Here is a 4,297-nt window from a genome sequence, read left to right as displayed (position 1 = left end):
GACACAGTTGTTTCCATTCTCTTATTTACCTGTCTATTAAAAACCCTGTATGTTTATGGTGTTGCTATAGATAAAAGTCTACTAGAATCAGAACTTTTGCTGGATTGTCAGGTGTAAAAGTTAGTCTCAAAAGCAGATTCCGTCAAAGAAAACAGAAACATTTTGACGGTAAACAGACTGGTATTGACAAGTACAAGTTCAACAGCAAATGTGGCATTTCAAAAAAGCCAAGTTCTGTTCAGTTCACATAAAAAGAAGTTTGGTCCTTTTGCTGTTTCCACCAAAGTAGACATTTCATTCACCAAAACAAATTGTAGTTAGAAGCCTGCATGTACTCTACACATGATTTTCAATTTTATATTGTAGAGAAGGAGACAGGTGAACAGGTGCAAACAGTGCAAAATGCATTTACTAAACAGTTGCTACGGTAATACAAAAAAAGTCGTTACTCTTTGTTATTTTCTCCCTACTTGGACATGACTATCACCAGGATTATACTTGCTGTGTGAATACACGTGTATCCAGGCAGTGGTGGTGGTGGCAGCAATGCTGTGCGTGCTGTCTTTGCACCTAGTGAATTTGAAGTGATGTATAGCTGTCTGTTTTGCAACATTTTACAGTAACTAATTAAAACTAAGGGGGGAAAGTAATTCTGATATTATTTCACACAGAGCTCCAGAACTTGACTGGACAAATGTATTGACACCCTCAATTTTAAATTTGGCTACACACCCTTTGGAAAAAATAATTGAAATCTGTCCTTTCCTGTAACCATGAATGAGCTTCTTACACCTGTCTACTGGAATTTTGGACCACTCTGCTTTTGCCAACTGCACCAGATCTTTTGTATTTGAGGCATGCCCTCTCCCAACTGCTGATCTCAGGAATTCAATAGATTTAAGACCTGGACTCATTGCTGGCCACTTCAGAACTCTCCAGTACTTCATCCATTCCTGGGTGCTTTTCAAAGTATACTTTGGGTCATTGTCCTGCTGGAAGACCCATGACACTCAGCTTTCTGACACTGCTCCCTTCATTGTTCTCCAAAATTCTTTGGTAGTTTTTAGATTTCATGATGCCGTCATGGCATCCAGTGCCAGAAGCAGCAAAGCAACCCCAAAACATAATAATAGTAATACTTATATAGCACCTTTCATAAACCCAAGGTCGCTTTATAAAAACAAAAGCCATTAGTGGGAGCAAACAATTTCAGAGAAAAGGTAGATTTTTAGCTGAGCTTTAAAACTGTAAAAAGTTATAGAGGAGCGAGTAGGTACCTGGGTGAAGGACCTGTCACACATGGTGGAAACCTATACTTGAAAACAACTAACAGACCAGAATTAGATGACCTTACTGTGAAATAACTGTGGACGTCCACTTTGTTTGATCGTAGGAACAGAGTTTCTTTCTTTGAAGGCCTCATTTTGTTTTCTGCAAATGGTACAGTGATGTGCTTTTCCAAAAAGCTCTATTGGTCAAATCTGTCAACAGGACATTTTCCTAGAAAGATTGTGGCTTTCTCAAGTAAGTTCTGACAAACTTCAGTCTGGCTTTTCTCTACAGGACAGACTTTTTTTCTAGGTTGATTGAGGTTTTTCATCCACCATCTGAACAATGCTTTGTTGCAATGTTCTATCAATTTTTCTTGTCCATAGATGTCCAGGGAAGTCAGCTGCAGTGCCATTGGCTGTAATTTTCCTAATGACATTGTGCGCAAAGGACACAGGAACATTTAGTTCTCTGGAGATGGACTTGACATCGTCCATGCTTTTGAACAGTTTTGGTTCTCACATCCTTGGACAATTCTTTGCTCTTTTCTCTTCTTCATGCTCAATGTGGTAGATACAGACATAAGGTTTGTGTCAACTTTCCTTCATTTAAACTAGTTCTAGGTGTGATTTCTATATTGTCAGCATCTGTTAATTGCCACGAGTTATAATATAAGTATAAAGGAAAGGAGCAATTATTATTTTAGAATTTTGACCAGTCCTTTACTTTAGTCCTGTGTGAAATGATGGCAAATTTAACTTTTTTCGCATCTTTTTGTGTGGTGCCAATGATATGAATCCAAATATATTCTGAAAAGGAGAAGTGGTGCAATTTCTAAATGTGTAGGGGTGCCATTATTTTTGACCATGAGAATACTTATGTAAATGAACAAGGGAATCCAAAAAAGCACATCCCAAAGTTGGGACCAGGAGCAAAAAAGCTTATATTTGCATTTTACTTGAATTTAATTCAACTATTAAACGACTACTTGAATATTAAACACAAATAATGCCAAGTTCACACTACATGACTTTCCAAGTCGTCAGGTCGCTGTACAGTTCACACTACACGACTGAATCTCTTGCACTCGGGAGTCCTTCAGTCGGTGTGTAATTCACAGTACACGACTGATCGGTAATATGGGATTTCACACTACACGATCCATCACCAACTGGAATCACAGACGAGCTTCTCTGGTCTCCCTTTTTTTTGTACTTTACAAAAACACGTGTGAGAAGTGACGAGAGGGTTTAATGATACCACGTCCAAAAATGCACGTCAACAAGTAGCGAGAGATCAAAGTGTTTGTGGTCTGATGTGCAGCGTAAAATCAAAGAGGAAAAATAAATGAATCTGAGTGGATTTGGCAACACAAACAGTATATGGCTTGTTCTGTAGTAAGTTGGAGGTTAATTAATAATTTTGCAATGCAGCGTGGGTATTATGTTTTGTAGAGGACGATCAAATCAGAAATACTGTAAAACGTGTGTGTGCCGGTGTATCCTGATATAAACTATATTAATTAAGCCCGTCCCAGTGTTTACACTTCCCTCCTGCTGGAGGAATTAAAACATGACATTTGTGGAAGGATTGACTCTCTGGCATCGGATCTCCGTGAAGAGGTTGCTTTGATTCGAAACGAACTGAGAAGTGCAATTGAGCCTCTAAAACTCAACATTAACGCGCAAGAACACACTATTAAGGACCTGGAGCATGCATGCTCAAACCATGGTGGCAAGCTAAGCGAAATCGAGGCCACGGTTAACACTTTGAAATCCCAAATAAGTGTATTAACGGACAAATGTGAGGACTAAGAAGGAAGATCTAGGAGAAATAACATTCATCTAGTTGGATTACCCGAATGTATGGAAGGCCAACACCCAACTAACTTAGTTGCTCAGCTATTAACGGATCTTCTCAGCCTAGACGAGGTGCCATTACTAGACAGAGCGCATCACATTTTGCAAGTCGGTGACACACCTCGTCCTTTTGTGATTAGGGTGCACTTTTTTTATGTCCGAAATGAGATCCTTACTTAAATTGTTATGCTGATTATATAATATGTAATAAAAAATGTTGTATTTAATTTGAAAGAAATGCAAAACACATTTCAATAGTGCTCTCAGTCTTTTGGCCCCCACTGTATAGACATACAATTTGAGTATTTCAGACTGCTGCTGATATTCCCTTATATTTTGCTATTCAACAATCACTGTTAATATGGGTATTGCAGCTTTGCCCACACAGCCTTTTTATGTTTGAGGACATGCACGTGTAGTTGACTGCAAGTATAATCCCAGCCTAAATGTAATATAGACTTATAGCAACATTTATAACATTAAAACAGAGGTACACCAAACCCAGAAATACTTCAAAGTCACTTAAAGGGAAACAAATTAAGTCACATTGTTGATGCACCAGCACACAAAAGCATTAAATACAACACCAACGAACACACATAACCCAAAACAATAGGCACTTCACGTTGTACAACAGCACGATAATCGGTCACGTGACAGAGATACATATGGCTAAACAACAACAGCTTCTCTGTGCTACATCTACGCTGAGTCTGTTTCTGCTTCTCTAATGCTCATCTACTGTACACGCAAACACACTCGTACATCCACATGCGTACAAAAATACACGCTACAGAACTATCAGGTGGGAGATGTGGCTTTATGGTTGACACACATAGTGGTTGGCACACCATGGTTCATGACACACACTGACTCTGTTGGTTGTCTGCTTCGGCTCGCCCGCTTGGCTTCTAAAAAACATACAAAGAAGAAAAAACAACAACAACAAACAACAAGAAGAAATCATATTAATACACCAAACAAGCACAACAACAGAAGGGGACAGATGGAGGGGATGGAAAGGGCACCATGCAGGCGAACACAATGGGACATCTTCAGTGCAGAGCGGTGAAATTGTAAAAGTGTCAAGTAAAAAATGACACTCATGGTAAATGCTGCGAGTTTTACCATGCCAATCACCATGCTTGATCAGGAATCAGCATTCATTA

Source organism: Trichomycterus rosablanca, chromosome 1 (assembly GCF_030014385.1).
Source record: "Trichomycterus rosablanca isolate fTriRos1 chromosome 1, fTriRos1.hap1, whole genome shotgun sequence".
Classification (NCBI taxonomy): Eukaryota; Metazoa; Chordata; class Actinopteri; order Siluriformes; family Trichomycteridae; genus Trichomycterus; species Trichomycterus rosablanca.
Note: the sequence above shows the minus strand (reverse complement) of the source record.